This window comes from Caretta caretta, chromosome 11, assembly GCF_965140235.1.
Source record: "Caretta caretta isolate rCarCar2 chromosome 11, rCarCar1.hap1, whole genome shotgun sequence".
Classification (NCBI taxonomy): Eukaryota; Metazoa; Chordata; order Testudines; family Cheloniidae; genus Caretta; species Caretta caretta.
Genome location: NC_134216.1, coordinates 39,519,865 through 39,539,524, shown reverse-complemented (window position 1 = coordinate 39,539,524; position 19,660 = coordinate 39,519,865). Strand labels below are relative to the sequence as shown.

The window sequence follows — 19,660 nt, the reverse complement described above, 5'->3', positions numbered from 1 at the left end:
TTTTCCTGATCACTTTCTGAATCTGTATTTGGCAGATGAAGCCATCCTGTGGACCTCCTTTGCAAGCTAGCGAGGGGTGTGTCTGTGAGGTAAGCACTATCACGTCCCAGCATAAGAACATGGAGGTTTTGCCATGCCTACTGTGATACAGCATGGCCAGAGGGTAGCAGGAGCGTGTTAGAAGGAAGCCTTATTCCCTGTAGAGGGAAGAAAGTTTGCTATAGTTAAAGCAATTATAATTATAATTAAAGCACCTGAAGCCAATTAGAGCACCTGAAGCCAGTCACCTGATAAAACCCTCCTGCTTCAATCAGAGAAGGAAAGGAGTTGAAGCAGAGTGGATTGGTGTTGGAGGGAAGCAGAGGAGAGTTTGGAGAAGTGCTGCGGTGGGCTAAGACCAAGACCCTAGGTAAAGGGATGCCTGATTTGTGCAGGGGGAGGGCAGGATGCCCCACAAGCTGAAGGGCAGGAGAGGGAAGTAGTCTAGGGGAAGGAACTGCTAGTTCAAGCAGTTTACCGCTATCCCTAGGGCCCCTGGGCTAGGACCCAGAGTAGAGGGCAGGCCCGGGTCCCTCCCTCTCCACTCCCCTCCTCTAGGACACTAGTGGGGCAGTTAATACCTCAGTTCAGGGGCGAGAAACGGTGCCCTAAACCCACCCCAAGAAGAGAAAGTGCGAGACACATCAAAGTAGTGCCGGCAATTTGCCACACTACCTACAACCAAAATCAAGTCAAAACAAGTTCCCATTTCTTAATTCTAGGGCCTTCATTTATATCCTTATTGATCCTAAAATCTCTGTCCTTCTAGGCAACCACCAAGATCACTATCTCCCTTCCCCTTTCTTCCTCCCCACCCCCATTTTGGAGGGCAGATGAGCTGCCTGTTTCAAATCTAAGCCTAATCCCTCTTCCTACAGCTGGTCAGCAGGAAGGGTTCATTCAACAAGCAGTTAACCTCTGTGTGGGGAGTGAGACCAAGCACATCCCCTCTGATGGACAGCTGAGCTTTACCAGGCTACCATCTGAAATATCTGAAGCGACCCTAAACCACTTCTGTCAAGTTACTGGACCAACTGGCTTCACTGATTGTAATTACTGGTGTATGCCATATTACTATCAAGTTATGGTAGTGCCTCGATGCTAAAATTGGAAAAATCCCGACCAATACTTTCCTTACAAGGCCTTACAAATGTGATGGGAAATCTGAGCTACTGCAGTCCCAGCCAAGGAAATTATTCTTTTTGTGAATTTATACAGGTCTGTGTATTAGCATGTCACAGGGTTCTCTACTCACCACTGGGCTGCCTCCTGGTGGCTCATCTGGGGATTAGCTCACGACTAGTTTGATGTCCCCTCCTTCAGTTTCTTGCCCTGTGGTCTCGCTTTCTCTCTGGAGTCAGATTATTCCCTTTTCCTCACTCGGGGAGCTCCTTCTTTGTGGCTTGAACGTCTGGCCAGGTTGCTTTAGTCCTCCCCTTCTGGGGTATCAAAGTCCATTGGACAACTGTCTCAGGAAGTCTTCTGGTCCACTACCCCTCTGTGCCATTCCCCAGTGGCTGATAGGGGAACCTGGTCCTGCCAACTACTCCAGGTTCTAACCCAGGGACCCAATGAGAGGCCAAGGTCTGCACAGTCCCAAACCTTGCTGCTGTTTCCCTGGGCTACTTCCTACTTCACCTCTATCAGGCTCCTTCTCCACCCTTCTCTGGGTATGCCCTTCCCTCCAGGCTTCTGTTCTCTCTCTGGTTTCCTCCTTTCCCTCTATAAGCCCAGAGACTGACTGCAGGCCTTCTTTACTGCAGCCCCCTTCTTACTTGCTGCCTCCAGGTTTTAGAGCAGCTTATCCTGCCCCTTACCCAGCTGGGCTCATCATCAATTAAAAGCTTATCAGACTTGACTCTCCTGCAGGTGCAGCCTGTCACAGGGTTAATTGGCCCTTTCTCTCTCCTCACGCCTTGTGTGGGGTAGGCGCCTCATCACATAAAAATCATTAGGTTAGTGCCAAATGTGCCCTTCTTATGGAAACAGATATAGTCAAACTTCAGAAAAATACTTCATTTTCTTCAATAAAATGGAAGTCTGATTTTAATTGAACTGGTCAAACACTTACATGCTGGTGTGAACTGGGAACAGGTGTTGGTTGTCATTGGGTCAGAGGCAGTTGATGTTATACATCTAAAACAATCAGCAGGGTCACTTAACCTTAGTCCATTGCTGGATGGCAATTCTTGACCAAGAAAATCAGTGGAGTTTCTATAATATGTTCAGGTTTAAAATCACAATGACAGAGTTTAAGGAAATTAGAGGTATTGCCAGAACCCTTGCCCCACACCTTCTTAATCTTCCAAAATATAAGATTACAGACAAGAGATTATTTTCTAAGTATGGGCCTAACAATCATTTATTTAAGGGGAGCTTGCAATTTGCCTTTCTGAAGGGAGTTCTTGACAGTCTCCTCTTCTAAAAAAAAACAAAACACTCTTCAATAGACCCTCAGTTAGCATAATTGTCATCGCTCCATTGTGCATCTTTAGTTTATGTGGGTAACTGTCCTAATGTCTCCTTGCTGGACTTACATTTGGCCCTTACTTTGCCTTTAACAAAAATATCTATTTTGTTGTTGTTGTTATAGAAGAAACCTACAATAGACTTCTCAGCTGAATTCTGATAGAGTTTTTCACTGACATATAGATCTTCGTGTGAACAATGGAAGCCACATCATGTGAATTTTATAAGCAAATGATCCATCTTTCATCACTTTCAATATATTTGTTGCAAAAATAGAAGCCAGCCAGGTGCACCTAAGGTCCTGTCAGGTATTATTAAAATAAGTGGTAACCTAGCTGATATTTAGCTCAAAAGTTGCAATTTAATTAAAATGTTATTAGCTTTTTCTATAAATATTGTTATAGATAATGCTTTGCTAAAAGAACAACAAACATCTTATCCAAAACACTTCATAGGTGGGAAAAAAATTAACAAAAAAATAAGGAAATCTAAAGATGGGATCTTTACAAAGACAATCACGTTAAAAAAGTATTAAACATTCAGGCCCTGATTCAACACAACACAAACACATTCTTAACTGTAAACATGTGAATAAACCCATCCCTATGCATCAAAATCTTTGAGCATATATTTAAATCTTATTGAAGTCAGTGCACCTAACTTTTTAATCATAGGAAATTATTTGGATCAGATGCCGAAAATCTGTTTATCTCATCTCATGATCTTCCCTTTGTCTTGCCCTATAACACAGCCATTAATACAATGCTCAGTCTGCCATGGTTTCTCATATGGTAGGTGACATTTATGTTAGGTTTGTTTCTTCAGAAGAAAATAGATTAGAGGAGGTGTCTGACAGGTCTTTATATCCACTTCACAAGCTGCACATAAGGTATAAAGATCATCCATGTAACTATTGACAGAAATAACCAGAGAACAACTGAAGACAACAAGCTGTACACTAAACATGCCCGCTCCTTAAGAATTAAATGCAATTAATCCCAGCCTAGCACTCAGCCCTTCAGGAAGTTTGAAAAACAAAGTCTGGAAATCTCAAAGGGCATAACAATCAGTAATGCAAAAGTACTGCATCCCATCCTATTGCCTCCAAATGACTGTACCCAGGAAGACATTTGGAGACAGCAGGCCAAACGCCTCACCAATAACACATAGAAAATGTCCCGTGGAAAGAGAGAGCCACATACAGCTTTCAGTATTGGAAATCTGGGTTGCTTTATTTTTTGGTCATTTTTGTTTTTAATTACTATAACTAAGGCTATGATTTAGTCAGGGGTATTTATAGTATAAGTCATGGACAGGTCACAAGCAACAAACAAAAATTCATGGTCCATGACCTGTCCATGACTTATACAATAAATACTCCTAACTAAATCTGGGGGGTGAGGGGATGCCCCAGAGAGCCACTGGTAAGGTGAGGGCCGGGGCCAGTGGCACCAGCTGCCAGAGCTGCTGAGCATTGGCTGTTCTTGCCACCCGGGGACCATGGCCAGGGGCCATGAAGTCACGCCTGCTCCTGGGGGCCACTGCCAGGGATCGCCACTGGAGGCCGCTGACAGTGGCTTCTGCCAGGGGTTGCCAACAGCAGCTGTTCCGGCCATCCTGGGACCACTGCTGGGGGCAACCAAGCAGTGGCTGCTCTGGCTGCCCCCAGGGACCACTGCTTAGGTGGTCCCCAGGGCCAGCTGCACTGGCCACTGCTCGGGTGGTCCCCAGGGCCAGCTGCCCGGGGCTGCAAGCAGCAGCCGGTACGGCTGGTCCTGGAGCCCCAGTCATATGCTGAAGTACCATCCATTACAAAAGCAAATTTATTCCAAATACTGGTATTTGCTGGGGGGGGGAGCGGGGGGGAAAGGGGGACGGGGACATAAAAATCTTTGGGATCATTACATGATGCAAAGCATCATAATTTATGACATCTAGTTATCTAACCATTATTCCTGACCCTGTGGAATTATTCAGTATATATTGTATACAACACAGTTTTATGTTAAAATTTCTCAGAAGGTGTGGCTTCCCTCGTGTCTCTTGGGAGGCTATTACACAAAACAAACTAATAGACCTCACCTGCTAACAAGTTTTCCTGATATTCAACCCAAAAGCTTGTATGCTTAATTCCATTTTATTTCTTCGATGGTTAACTCTCTTTCCAGCAGGAATAATGTTTTCAAACACATGTACAGTACCTGGCAGAAAGGGGTTCCAGTCCTCACTGGGACTCCTTGAAGCTACCATATTACAAATAATAAATAGAGTGATGGAGGGTCTGGAGACTTCCTCATCATTCATATTTTTGTAATCAATGAAAAATTGTTTGGAGAGGAAACTAATTAAAAAGAAAGGTTTTAAACCTGTGGCCGGGACAGGCTGGGTTTTAACCAGACACAAAAATCTGTAAAATGCAGACTCTGAGGTATGTTGTTAAGCATTTGAAAGACATCTCTTAATCACTGTTAAGGGTCTTTCTTTCCTCAGTGCGCCATCTCTCAGACCTGACCTACACACGCTTGTGGGTCAGCGTAACTATTAAGGTTAGGGATGTGGGCTTTTTGTTTGGTTGGTTTTTTGGGGAGGAGGGAGTTGTTGTTTGTTTTGTTTTTACCAAATAGGGACATTGGTACAACTCCTAGTGGACTCAAGGCACCACTATTCTGGTATAATTATACCAGAATAGCTTATTACCCTTCCTGATGGGAATAGCTATACTGGTATAAAGCACCTTTGTATATAGCTGCATCTACACTAAGAGAGTTTTATTGCTTGGTTGCCCCCAGCAGTGGTCCCAGGGTGGCCAGAGCAGCTGCTGTCGGGCAACCCCTGGCAGAAGCCACTGTCAGTGGCCTCCAGCGGCGATCCCCGGCAGCGGCCCCCAGGAGCAGCTGCGACTTTGTGGCCCCGGCTGTGGTCCCCGGGCGGCAAGAACAGCCAGTGCTCAGCAGCCCTGGCAGCTGGTGCCACTGGCCCCAGCCCTCACCTTACCAGTGGCTCCCTGGGGCATCCCCTCACCCCCCAGGAGTAACATCCCCCCCCCCCCCCCAGATTTAGTCAGGGGTATTTATAGTATAAGTCATGGACCATGAATTTTTGTTTGTTGCTTTACTAACTAAATTGGACTTCATCCATTTTGAGTTTCTCCGTGTCATGCATCACACGCAAATGTGGTCCCTGGGGGAAGCCAGAGCAGCCACTGAACACAAGCTTTAACCATATCAGTATAGTTAAAGTGGTACAATTTTGTGTGTACACAGGCCCTTAGAGAAAGCAACAAGCCTAAGTTCTATTGTGTATAATATAGAAACCTGGAGAAAACTGGTTTAGAAAGGGGGTGTGGGGCAAGAGATGTTGTTAAGAGAGGTCTCTGAACACAGAACAGGGAGTTGCTATCCAGACAGCAAGCAATGCTGACAGCTTGGCCAGAGACGGGATTGCTCTCATGGGAGGTAAGCTATTCACTCCTCTTGCTTTCTCTTTGTGACTCAGCTCAGGATGCCTTATCTAGTTTAGTTTATGAGAAATGAAAATCTAGAGGTGTGTTAAGCAAAGAATTTCCTTTCTTTTAATTCCATTTTCTCTTTCTCTATTTTTCCTCAATCTTGGTTTAAGAAAGTCCCGTTGCTTCTACGGAGAGGGGATGAAGGATAAAGACTTTCTGGAACCTCCATTTCCTACCTAGTCCCCCAGTCTGAGTAAAAGTTCAAGGACAGAGGCATCTCCCCAGTGAGGTGTAATGCTGTGGTGAGTAACACACACTGGGAAAAGCCAAAAGACCAAGGAGGAGTCAAGAACTGGCAGCTGTTTTGTTCAGAAAAAATAATAAAAACTACTCTAATAGCTGGACCATGATAAACCATCTCTCCCCCTCATTGGTGTTTACAGTGTCCTTAAGCTGAGGGCAGGAATACCTGAGCATACTGAATCTAAAGCCTCTCTACGTGGCCCAGAGTAGTAGATGAGTTCTGCTTGCTCGTGTGAATGTTTAAAGGAATGTTTGGGCTGTACTGAACCCAGTCAACCACACTGCTAAACCACTACAAAGAAAAATTTTGTGATTATAGGTCATCAAGGGCCCCAGAAAAGTACGTGTACCAACGGGACCCTAATTTTACATTTGCTACATCAAGTCATGGGTATTTTCAGTGTGGGCACCAGTGACCCTAAAAATAGTGTTTTACCATGTTATGTTGTATTTGTCTCCTGTTTAATATAATTATTGTGTTAAATATATTGTATGTGTTTCTGTTATTTCTTGGAAGTCTCCAATTATCTGGCAAGTAAGTGGGAATTACCCTGTAATTAAAATTTTCTGCTCAAGCTACCCTGGTAACCCTGCCAGGAAGAAGCAAGGGGGTGAAGGCACCACCAAATAACTTCAGGAAAAAAAAGAAAAAAGATACACCCTGCTAAGTGGGTGGCGAAATCCAAAAAACCCCAGACCTGTAAGCAAATTGGCATTAAAGGAGGTAACCAGGTGGAGAGGGGGCACTACAGGAAGATGGGTGAGGATTTTTCTTTTCAAATTGGATTCATAAGTGAGACAAGATCTCCCTTGATATCAGTACTGCAGTCCCAATCCTTGCTCTGTCCACCATAGAAGAGCAGAGCCAGCACTCCCCAGCCTATGGACCCTTTCCAGGTCCCTTATAGTTTGGAGCATTTATTACTCTGGATTTGACTGGCAAGAAGCAGAATTAAGCATGAAAGCCAGTATCTTCTCCTCAACCACCCATAAGAAGCAGCAGATGATACCACTTCATTGCCAACAAATCTGTACATCAGTAAGGGCCCCCACCCATTTTACAAGGTGCTGGGTACCTTCACCACACATTAGATCAATGGGAGTTGAGCACATCTGGCACCTCACAGGCTCAAGGCCCTCTATAAGCCACTGATATAGCTGCGGCACAGAAAGCATTTCAGAAAGGAGAGTTTGGCATATAGTACTGACCATTGTCAATTTTATATCTGCAGATATCTTGCAAAAAACACCTTTGTCAAGGGCATAGGCATCTGCCAGTTAACAGGAGTCAGATCTTTTGCACATGAATGACTTTGTCTAGCCCTGTAAAAATGTGCTAATCTAAACTACATTTTGCCTTGCAGAAATGGAGATCACTTTAGTGCAACAGAGCCAACTGTCTTGTTTTCAGATGTGTTCATACAGTGCATTCAAACAAAGCTAGTCTTTTTAGTCATTTATACATACGTACCCCACCCAGAGTAGATAGATTTTAAAACATAAGAGGTAACTCCATGTAAGCAAGTCTATAGGTAGGATCTATGTTCCTTAAAACATTAAGATTCTCAATAAAGCAATTTTCTTCAAAAGTTCCTGTATAGGCAGGCTTCTGAATCTTGCATAACTGTAGTTAGCCATTGATTCAGCCACCATCCTTGCCCTGAGAAGGAGCCACCATCTCATTCTCTAGGCAAAGAATGTATACCACGAGTCAAATAATGAGAGTAAGAAATGTTACACACTTGACAAACCCATTCTTCTTTATAGTTTCCAGGTGGTAAATACATCTTCATGTTCCAATACCATAGATACTGCCCATCAGAGAAATCATCTTCAATGCAACAAACCCATAATTCAAGATTGGCAGTTTATAAAGTACCATTTATAATTATTATTCCTTTTGGGGGAAGCTAGCAGGTGTGGTTATTGGAAGTCAAGTTCTGTGCTGTGTTTCCAGACTCAAAGTTGAAGAGAAAAGCTTTCTCACCAAATGTAACTAGAAATTTAACCAGTCAAGTTGATCCTTACTTCCTAATTATGTACATCATACTGACAGTCCATGAACACCTCTCTAGGATGTAGTTTCTGCACAGGAATACAAGCCGGCAAACTGGAGGGCAGTTCTGCCTTCAGGGAATACTAGCAAAATGGGTATTAGTCATGCCTTGAGGTCAAAACTGTGTCAAACAAGTTTGTGCTTATCACAAGGTGGGGTAGGTGTGAGGAGAAGCAATTCAGCAACAACAACAGGGACCACTCCACATGGTTCTATTTAAATAAATTTCCTCAGTTGAATAAGTTATTAGTTCTTTCACCATGTACCATGGTTATGATAAACTTTAGTGCCAGTTATTTTCCCTAACTTGATAGATTCAGTTTCCTAAAGTGTGTAATAAAAGGTTAAGAAATACAGCTGCAAGTATAGCTAGAATTCACCAGCTAACAACTGCTCATCTGGAAGATAATTATGAAGGGTTAGCAGAATTAAACAAGGACTGTTCTATTTTGAATGAAAGGGGACAGAGCAACAAAACTCCTCTTGTAAACATTCACTCCCATCGAGCCCCCTCAAAAGGTGATATATGATATGAATATTAATAATTCTGTCTTACCCAACTCAGTTTGCTTCAAGGCTTGCTGCATTCTCAGATGCTGCAACAACATGAAAAAGCAAAAACTTGACAGCCTTCAAGACATGTGAAACCTTTGGCATTTCTCCAGCTATTTCACAGTGACAGGCCACCCAGCCCAACAGCTGTTGAAGTACATGCACCCTATTGTATAGATTACATTTCCATTCCAAAGGTGACCCACAGCAAAAGAGAATGTGGTTAAAAAAAACCCTAAAGTTTCTGCTTTTTACCTGCCATGGTTCTTGTTGGCCATATGCTGCACTAAGCAAGAGGAATTTTCTCTTCCAAGCAATAAACCTAGCACAGATACAGATTTAATAATTAACAAGAACTTGAGGAGAACATTCGTGCGTGATGCATGACACAGAGAAACTCAAAACGGATGAAGTCCGATTTAATTAGTAAAGGGATTGAAGAGAGTTTTCCTGCGCTGCCTGTCACAGGGCTCAGTCAATGTATTTTAAAACCTGAATCCTGGACTGCAAAAGAGCAGGATAAAATTTGGCCAAGATTTTCAAGAGCAACTAGTGATTTTGGAAGTCTTGATTGATCAACACACCTTTAAAAGGCCTGATTTTCAGAATGTGCTCAGCACCAACCCACTGAAAATCAGGCATCTTTAAGGTGTGTCAAGGCGAGCACCCCAAACTCATTAGTCAGTTTGCAAGTCTTGGCTATTGAATTGTCGTTGGAGGGGACTTTCTCACGAGAGTTGGGGAGGGGGTACCTACGTGGGTATGGTTGGACTTTGAACTGGAGGTATGAATTCCAGCTTGAGGAGACAGAGCTTGTCTCCAGCGGCTAGCTGTGATCGAGCTAGTTTGGTAAAAAGAGAGGGTAGCTGCAGCAGCACTAGAGGTTCGACTCCCTGCATACGTACCCCACTGAGACGCTAGGCACACACTTGGGCGGCTACTCCCACCTGCTTGCTCAGGCACTCTATTAGCACGCGAGCTCAATCCTCAGGCTTGGATTTACACCTCCAAGTCAAGGTGTAGACATACCCCTATGTCATGTGACCAGAAGAAAACCAGGAAGGGAAGTTTTCCTTAGGAGTAGAGGGAGCTGTTTGGGAGGAGCACGCTGAGCAGAGAGTTGTGGGCAGCATAAGGAGTGACCATGTGGGAAGTGTGGCAAATTGCCGGCACTACTTTGATGGGTCTTGCGCTTTCTCTTATTGGGGAGGGCTCAGGGCACCGTTTCTTGCCCCTGAACTAGGGTATTAACTGCCTCACTAGTGTCCTAGAGGAGGGGAGTGGAGAGGGAGGGACCCGGGCCCGCCCTCTACTCTGGGTCCCAGCCCAGGGGCCCTAGGGATAGCGGTAAACCACTTGAATTAGCAATTCCTTCCCCTGGGCTACTTCCCTCTCCTGCCCTAACACCAATCCACTCTGCTTCAACTCCTTTCTTTGTCTGATTGAAGCAGAAGGGTTTTATCAGGTGACTGGCTTCAGGTGCTCTACATAATCTATAGCAAACTTTCTTCCTATAGGGAAGAAGGCTCCCTTTTAACTCTCTCCTGCTGCCCTCTGGCCATGCTGTGTCACAGCAGCAATGTGTGTTTGGTGCCTGGTGGGTGCAAGAGGCAGCAGCAGCGGCTGTATCACAGGCAGGCTGACCGAGCACTCACAGTAGTATGACAATCGCAGCTCCCAGCCACTGTCACGGTGTTACTCTGATTAGAGACGCAAGCATATAAATAATTAAAAGAATGAATGCATCGGTCTTGGAATCAACTGCACCTATCTTGCCAGTGGATAAGTCAGCAAGTACAGCTGTGGAATGCTCTGCTACAGCCTGACACCTTCACTTGGGACTCTGACACAGACTGTAACTGCTCTATTGCAATAGCTAGCTCCCAAAGGACACAGGGTGAGCCCTCACTTTTCCCATATTCGTAACAATTTGTGTCACATGCACCCCACTCGCTTTTTGTAAGTACTTCATAAAACGTACAGGGAAAATATTAAGCCCACGAAGCCCAGGAGGCATCCCTGCTTCTTCAATTTTCATCAGTTTTGCAAGCGAGAAATCCTATGTTAACTGTGTCAAATGTTTCTAAATATGAAATTCTCTCCAAGGAAACAGAAAACCCAGAACGAGAACTCGGGTGCTGCTATGAAATACTTATAGCTCAATGCTCTGTCCACACGTTAACACTGTAACATCACACACTTCCCACAATCACCAGTGCTTCATACTAGCACAGAAAGTTGGGAGAGACAGTAACTAATCCTACTGAATCAGACAGCATTATCCCAAAACTTATTGCTCTCCCCCATCTTTCCTAAACTCCAAGCTGCCCTCCCTTACCTCTCCCCCAATTCCAATGACCTTCGGACACAAGCAAACAATTTTAAATCTTTGCCCTTTCTGCCATCATATCTACTCGCAAATAAAAGAGCCCAAAAGATGGTTCAAGCGGAAAAAAAAATTACTTTCCTGTATACCTAAAACTCACACCAGCCTTTTGGGAAACTGTAATCAGTGACTCAGTTCACTGCACACTGGAGCTATTTTATGGTGTCCTTCATATCCAGAATACATTTCCCACTAATCATGCTAGTTAACAGAAAAGCTGCACAAGCCAGTGAGCACCTCTGGCCTAATATCTATCATTCCATACAAAGCACCACCAAAGAATGGGGAGATCCTGCTCCCCCCGCTTTCCCACACTGTGACATCACTACAGGAGAAGGCTCAGGTCTTCCCTGCACAGTCACTTTCTACTGTGAAGTGTTCAGAAGGGAAAGCTCAGCATTGCAAGGGACAGAGCTTTATTCCACAGTAGGGTCATTCTGGCAGGAGCTTGCAGCATCCCAGCATTCAGTGAGACCTTGTCACCACACAGGAAGTCAGCCTGACCTTACACAGAGCACCATTCAGAAAATAATTCTTCACTGAAGAGACAAAAATTCCTTGTGAAAACATCACTCCCTTGAAAAGCAATTGGTCAGTGATTAGAAGGTTGTTTTTCCACTTTCTTGAACTGGGAACTAAAAATCGGGGCCCCACTCTACAATGCAGTGGTGGGGCCAAGCAAAGAGCCATTCTGTTTTCCCTTTTGCCAAGATGCTGTTTAAATCCATTTGCACTTCATCAATCCACAAAAATGGTCATTTCTCATCAGCTCTCCCACCTGTCCATCCACCCGGAGAGGGTGTGTGTGACTAGCTGGGACGGTGGAGGGAGGAGAGGGCATGAAGGCAGGATCATCTAAGAAGGAGCAGGATGCCTAAGGTGCTTGGAACACAAGATGGTTGCCACCCCCAGGGCTTTCAAACTGCAGAGCATAATTCCTGTCGTTCTGTTTGGTGTTACTACAGCGCCGACCACAACGGGGTCCTGGCCCGTGACAAGGGCTCCGACATGTTACAGTAATCCTACTAATAAATAACAACTCCCCAGCCCTGTAGGACTTAGGAGTGCCCCATGGCAGGGGCCTTCCCCAGCTGCACTGCTCTGCTTCTTTGTGGCTTAGGAGCCCTGTGTAGGCCTTGCATGAACAATGAAAGAAAAGAGAATAAGGAAACAGGCTAACAATGGACAAAGCATGAATTCACAAGTGGCCTTGTAAATAATGTCATTAGTAGATAAAGAACTAGTAAGAAGAGTAATGTGTGATAAATTGACAGCTGCAGTTTTGTTTACTAGCATATTTTGTAGCCTGTGGACAGTCCAGGATTTGTTTATGTAACACGCACACAGTCTATATCTCTAATCTGATTTATAATTGTGTGCTTTTGGAGTTGTGGTAAACCCCTGATAAACCCCTATACCCACCCCCACTGCATTTGAGCTTCATCACTGTAGCATAGTGTTGCTGTATGCCAACGATGATATGAATAAAAAAAACCTCAATGACGAATCTGGAGTTGAGCTAATTTCTTGGGAACTGAGTGAAAAAGGTCTTGGAGAAAAATCTCAGCACCCTGGATGGCAGCAACCCCTTCCTGCTCACTACCAAGTGAGTAGGTGACTTAGCCTCTTCTGCTGTTGCTTCCTTTCCTCCTGCTCTCCAGTTTAGGAGCCACTCAGCTTCATCATGACAGGTTTCAGAGGAACAGCCGTGTTAGTCTGTATTCGCAAAAAGAAAAGGAGTACTTGTGGCACCTTAGAGACTAACCAATTTATTTGAGCATGAGCTTTCATGAGCTACAGTTCACTTCATCACGAAAGCTCATGCTCAAATAAATTGGTTAGTCTCTAAGGTGCCACAAGTACTCCTTTTCTTTCAGCTTCATCAAATGATTTTGGAACCATCTGACATTGCAAATACTTCCACGTAATTCAGTGCATCTCTTTTGCACAAAGAGGAGGCTGGACCCCAGAATTTAGTGAGATGTGCCAGGGGCAAATCTTCCACTTCATATACAGAATCTAAACGGTTTTCAGCATTTGGGACATTTGTCAGGCATGCTGCGGCTTTCACATTTTTGCACTGCTGCACCCCCGTTTCATGGGGAGGCAAAACTCTTCCCCATTGCCACGAAGGGGCTCATCCTACAAAGTGCTGAGTGATCTCAGCCCCACTGAAGCAATGAAGAAGTGGGTGCTCAGCCATTCACAAGTGGTTCTCTGTACCTTAGTATCAGCTTCAAAATATGTTGATAAAACATCGAGTGCTTACCTGGCCCCTTGTGTGTAAGGTTTGCATGATGCTTTTTTTCTCACTCCTTTTCTTTTGCGAATCTGCAGCCTCTCCCCTCAGTCCTCTTCTCTTCCCTTGCATGTCCTTGGGTTAATTTCCTAGACTCTGTGTTTAGGCTATTAGATCATCTGCATGCATTAACAAAACAGGCTGTCTCTAGAAGGCACTATACAAGTGCAGAGTATATGTTACACACCCAGTTCTCAGGTCTCCTCTCAGACGGAAATGAGCAATGATTTAAACATTTAAGATAAGGGGGAAGTTGCTGGCCTTTATTTTAAAAATGAAGAGAAAAAAAAAAGACCTACCATAGTTTCCAAATTCCTCGCTGAATGCTGACGTGTTTCAGGTTAATTTACACTGCCGCACTCTCTGTAGGAGATTATTCCCCTCTCCTCTGCTTCCTCAGTGATGGAAGGCTGATTAAGACTAGGACTTGTCTCTCTCTTTTTCCTGTTACAGTTTCCCCGCCATACTTGCCTGATCTCAGGAGGCCTCTTTAGTGAGCCTCTCTGGGCACCAACATAGCAAGAATTGCATCATTGTCCTTGTCCAATGAACTCTGTCATACAATCTGTGTTTGGCAAAAACACTGCAAAACTGGTTCCTGGCAAATCTTCAAGCACCCAAAGAGCCACAGCATCACTTCCCAAACCTCTTTCTTTCTATAGTCACAGGAGGTCAGTAATACAGACACTGCAGTATTTCTAGCTGAGATTTTGGACAGCACAGGATACATGATTTAAACTGCCTGTACACCAATAAAATAGCAAAGCAATTCTGAGGCGGAGATTGTGCAGTTGTCTTAGACTCCTCAAAGTGGGCCTATGTATTGCTGTGGGTAATATTTTTATGGGGTACCCACCCATGTAGCATCACCAGTGCTGCAAATCTTGGGCACAATGGAGTGAGCATATTCAAATTTCCCTTGCTTTTGGACTGACCCATTTGCACTCTTATTGTACTGCTGCTACAGAAGACACTGGCCTGGCTCTATGAAAGTGGAGGGCAATGAAAATGATTAGAGGTCTGGGGCACATGACTTTATGAGGAGAGGCTAAAGGAACTGGGTTTACTAAGTCTGCAGAAGAGAAGAGTGAGGGGGGATTTGATAGCAGCCTTCAACTACCTGAAGGGGACATTCAAAGAGGATGGAGCTAGGCTGTTCTCAGTGGTGGCAGATGACAGAACAAAGAGCAATGGTCTCAAGTTGCTGTGGAGGAGGTCTAGGTTGGATATTAGGAAATACTATTTCACTAGGAGGGTGGTGAAGCACTGGAATGGATTACCTAGGGAGGTGGTGGAATCTCCATCCTAAGAGGTTTTTAAGGCCTGCCTTGACAAAGCCCTGGCTGGGATGATTTAGTTGGTGTTGGTCTAGATGACCTCCTGAGGTCTCTTCCAACCCTTATCTTCTATGATTCTATGTCATTCCAGCTGTCTTTCTTCCTCAGGAGCATCCCTGAATTCCCACAATACTGAGGGGACAACACAACTAGGAAGACAACTCAGGGCATTCTACAAGGCTCAGGAATAATGGAAGTTAGAGCTACTTCTCCTTTTCACTGGACTCTTTGTTCTCAAGGCTACTTTGCCTCTGCAGGCAAATGTCTGTACTCTACAAAAGGCCACTTCAGCACTACCCAATGCTTTTCCCATGGGTCACTTTGGTGAATGGTCATCATGGGAGTATTCCCACAGACCTCCGTATGCACTCTCACCTCTGGGCTATATCCGACATCTACTAGAACCAGCCCTTCTCCTGGGTCCATGGTGCCCAGCTTCTTGTCCAAGGCCTTATCTTGCATCTTCTTATTGTAATCTCTCCTTTCTGGGCTTGACCCCCTGAGCTGCATTCAAAATGCGCCTGCTAGAATCCTCACTTGTCTGTCACTTTGATCCTCCAGTCCACATTCTGAGTCCCTTCTACTGGCTCCGCTTCCTCAAGTGCATCAGAAATAAGCTTCTTGACTTCAGCTGTAAGGGATGCCTTAGCCTTGCCCTTCCTTTCATTACTGTGCTCCACTGCCACTGTTGAATTGTAGTGGCAAGGACATCCCAGAAAACTGACGACCTTTCCCTGGGGATGTACAGGGACTGGCACTGGACATGTGTTGCTGCTCCTGTACAGGTTAAGACCCCAAGGTAAACTAATTTACTCTGCAAAACTCCAAAACTTTTTAAAATCCAGGGGGAAAGATTAGTATACTGCAAGCACTGCAAATTAGGGTACAACAATTTCACTACTGTTCTTCCTGATAGGTGTTTATACATAACCTTACATCTGAGAAGTTCCATTCAGGTCAATAGGATTATTGTTCATATTTGTATTGCAGTACATCGGGACACTTTGCAAACACAAAACCAAATGGCAGTCCGTTTTCTAAATAGGTTATAATCTAAATATAAGACAAAAGACAACAAGGACTCAGAGTACACCACAATTTTTAAAGTCAGTTATTACAGTTACAGTATTTAGACTCTGAATTGTGGTTTGCTATTTCCTACAGAAAGCAATTCATGATAGAGCAGTACGCACCATAGTTCATATTTATTTCTGTATTATTCAATAGCATATGTAACACTGCACCTTTAAATGGACACACACACACACACAGCAAACACAACTGTCATTTTGAATTTTAGTGTAACCTGTTACAGTGGAGAGATGCAGCTACATGGTGTGGTCTCTTGTGGAAACCTTACTTTTGTTCCCTCTTGTTTTGTTTTGTTAATGTAAAAGCCACTGCCTGGAAGCAGATGTTTGCTGTGTGTACAGGGGAAAAGAGAACAGGCACCCATACACATTGTACCATTTGGACAAAGACTTCACACTATCATTAACCAAACATGGTAATTCGGTCTCTAGCCACTGACGTCAATGAGACTGATTCTGGAGGAAGAGTTTGAAGAACTGGACTCTTGTTTTTTAAAATATGTGTAAATGTTTCAAACCGCAGTTTGATTGACAGCTCAGAGCAATGCTGCTGAGAGGCCATCTAGGGTCACAGACCATCCTGGGCTGCAGCCCAGTCCATTTAGCACAAGGATATTTTCTGCTTTGCCTCTTATATGAAAAATAGGGGCCAGACGCCGTCACCCATGTGACGCCAACTCCAAAGCTTTCTACCTGTATTTCCCTCAAGACTAGTGATTTTAATACCCATTTAACATTTAGTTGAAATGTTTATGTAGCCTGGGGCTTTATTTTTCTAAGCAAATCTTTAATTTATTTAAAGTAATTGCTTTACAAAATACAGCACAATGCCCTACAGAAAATATCTTGGGTTTCTTAGAAAAGGGCCATTAAACACACCCTCTACATAATATTTAGCGAGTTTTAAAGAAACGGCTACTTCAAGAAATAAAATTAATGAATATAAACATATAATCAGTTAAACTGCCTTCACTTGATGGGTATGAAATGTTTTAGTTATTTGCATATATCCAAAGTAATCAGTTTAGATTTCATCCCATATGGACTTTGAAAATCTTCCTTTTAAAGGAAGGTTTCAGAGTAACAGCCGTGTTAGTCTGTATTCGCAAAAAGAAAAGGAGTACTTGTGGCACCTTAGAGACTAACCAATTTATTTGAGCATGAGCTTTCATGAGCTACAGCTCACTTCATCGGAAGTGAGCTGTAGCTCACGAAAGCTCATGCTCAAATAAATTGGTTAGTCTCTAAGGTGCCACAAGTACTCCTTTTCCTTTTAAAGGAAACAATAATTGTAAGACCTCTTTTCCAAACCTTTGTGGATTTTGTTTTTTTAAATACAGTTACCCTTGTTGACCCAAGCAGTTAGGAGGAGAAATTGCTGATGGAGTCAGGTATGGCAATCCTGTTTATTTACAAAAAACGTATACAAAGTGCTGTTTCCTTAACACAATAGGAATCAAGCAACAGGAGAGAATTTCCTTGCTCCATGTTCCAAGCCTATTTTTCCAGCCAGCACTCTGCCCAAAAAGGCTCTCTTTCTCTCAGGGTCACACTACAAGAGCCTCACCAATCCACTAGAATTCTTTGAGTGGGTCAACAAGCATGTGGACAAGGGGGATTCAATGGATATGGTGTACTTAGATTTTCAGAAAGCCTTTGATAAGGTCCCTCAACAGAGGCTCTTAAGCAAAGTAAGCTGTCATGGGATAAGAGGGAATGTCCTCTCATGGATCAGTAATTGGTTAAAAGATAGGAAACAAAAGGTAGGAATAAATGGTATGTTTTCAGAATGGAGAGAAGTGAATAGTTGTGTCCCCCAGGGGTCTGTTCTGGAACCAGTCCTATTCAATATATTCATAAATGATCAGGAAAAAGGGGTAAACAGATGGCAATATTTGCAGATGATACAAAAACTACTCAAGATAGTTAAGTCCAAAGCAGACTGCGAAGAGCTACAAAGGGATCTCATAAAACTGAGTGACTGGGCAACAAAATGGCAGATGAAATTCAATGTTGGTAAATGCAAAGTAATGCACAATGGAAAACATAATCCCAATTACACATATAAAATGATGGGATCTAAGTTAGCAGTTACCAATCAAGAAAGAGATCTTGAAGTCATTTAGATAGTTCTCTGAAAACATCCATTCAATGTGCAGAGGCACTCAAAAAAAGAGAATGTTGGGAATCATTAAGAAAGGGATAGATAATACGACAGAAAATATCATATTGCCTCTCTGTAAATCCTTGGTACGCCCACATCTTGAATACTGCACGGAGATGTGGTTGTCCCACACCTCAGTCCCTGGAAAAATCATGGAGCAGGTCCTCAAGGAATCAATTCTGAAGCACTTAGAGGAGAGGAAAGTGATCAGGAACAGTCAGCATGGATTCACCAAGGGCAAGTCATGCCTGACTAATCTAATTGCCTTCTATAACGAGATAACTGGCTCTGTGGATGAAGGGAAAGCAGTGGACGTGTTGTTCCTTGACTTTAGCAAAGCTTTTGCAATGGTCTCCCACAGTATTCTTGCCAGCAAGTTAAAGAAGTATGGGCTGGATGAATGGACTATAAGGTGGATAGAAAGCTGGCTAGATTGTCGGGCTCAACGGGATTGTCAGGATCAATGGCTCCATGTCTAGTTGGCAGCCGGTATCAAGTGGAGTGCCCCAGGGGTCGGTCCTGGGGCCGGTTTTGTTCAATATCTACATAAATGATCTGGAGGTTGGTGTAGATTGCACCCTCAGCAAGTTTGCAGATGACACTAAACTGGGAGGAGTGGTAGATACGCTGGAGGGTAGGGATAGGATACAGAGGGAACTAGACAAATTGGAGGATTGGGCCAAAAGAAATCTGATGAGGTTCAACAAGGACAAGTGCAGAGTCCTGCACTTAGGACGGAAGAATCCAATGCCCTGCTACAGACTAGGGACCGAATGGCTCGGCAGCAGTTCTGCAGAAAAGGACCTAGGGGTTACAGTGGATGAGAAGTTGGATATGAGTCAACAGTGTGCCCTTGCTGCCAAGAAGGCCAATGGCATTTTGGGATGTATAAGTAGGGGCATTGCCAGCAGATCAAGGGACGGGATCGTTCCCCTCTATTCGACATTGGTGAGGCCTCATCTGGAGTACTGTGTCCAGTTTTGGGCCCCACACTACAAGAAGGATGTGGAAAAATTGGAAAGAGTCCAGCGGAGGGCAACAAAAATGATTAGGGGACTGGAACACATGACTTATGAGGAGAGGCTGAGGGAACTGGGGATGTTTAGTCTGCGGAAGAGAAGAATGAGGGGGGATTTAATAGCTGCTTTCAACTACCTGAAAGGGGGTTCCAAAGAGGATGGCTCTAGACTGTTCTCAGTGGTAGCAGATGACAGAACGAGGAGTAATGGTCTCAAGTTGCATCCTCATTAGAAATGGAAGGGTATTAGCACTAGATTCCTCAGAAACATTTCAATCATAAAGTGTATTGGAAAGTAAAACACCCATTCTGTCTGCAATTAAAGAGACATGAAATGTGTGTCCCTACCTTGGATAAAATAACGCTTTGCATGAACAAAGCCTACGTGCAGAGCTTTATGAACTGTGTGCAGTCCCGCTGAAGTCAATGGGATTGCTCACACTCTATAAAGATAAGCATGTGCTTTAGTCTTAATTTGTCCAAAGTGAGTGACGGATG

The 19,660-nt window shown here is 43.9% G+C and overlaps 1 protein-coding gene across 7 annotated transcripts in view; it reads right to left on the bottom strand.

The window, feature by feature from the left end:
* Positions 1–14,193, bottom strand: part of MYO3B (myosin IIIB) — a 341,188-nt gene extending 326,995 nt beyond the window's left edge. For 3 of the 7 annotated variants that reach the window (XM_048870181.2, XM_048870179.2, XM_048870180.2), the window contains exons 1-2: positions 9,123–9,167; positions 8,872–8,911 (exon numbers count right to left, since the gene is read on the bottom strand). The gene's annotated coding sequence lies outside the window, so the exon portion shown is untranslated. Of the gene's footprint in view, positions 1–8,871; positions 9,078–9,122; positions 9,168–13,522; positions 13,779–13,851 lie in introns of those variants that run through there. The other 4 variants (XM_048870185.2, XM_048870184.2, XM_048870183.2 and 1 more) reach the window with 4 other exon arrangements.
* Positions 14,194–19,660: the final 5,467 nt, after the last annotated feature.